Genomic DNA, 455 nt, shown 5'->3' with positions numbered 1-455 from the left:
TGTTCGCGCGCGCGTGTTACGTTGCAGCCGTTTATTCTAGTATTTTAATTATACGCAGTAACGTCTAATTAGTTTTCTCTGAATGATGCGGGGAGACAGGAGAAAGGGTGGTTCAGTGACTTGTTTGATTATGTACATGGTCTGCTGTATTATAATATTAAACATATAAGTCACGCTGGCGCGATAGTAATTTAGAAGATAGGACAACAGACGGTGTGGGCTTTGATTCGTGTTTCATGTGTTTACACTATTATGACACAGGTTGTGACACACGTTTTGACCGAGGCTATATGCAAACATACATGCGAGGCGTATGCAAACATACATACTGACACGCACGCGCGTTAACGCACACGCACATGCGCACGTACGCACGATCAGGCACAAACATACACACACACACACACACACACACACACACACACACACACACACACACACACACACGCGCGAGC

The sequence above is a fragment of the Priapulus caudatus genome, unplaced genomic scaffold (assembly GCF_000485595.1).
Source record: "Priapulus caudatus unplaced genomic scaffold, Priapulus_caudatus-5.0.1 Scaffold238, whole genome shotgun sequence".
Lineage (NCBI taxonomy): Eukaryota > Metazoa > Priapulida > Priapulimorpha > Priapulimorphida > Priapulidae > Priapulus > Priapulus caudatus.
The sequence above is the reverse complement of the archived record's forward strand: the minus strand, read 5'-3'. Positions refer to the sequence as shown.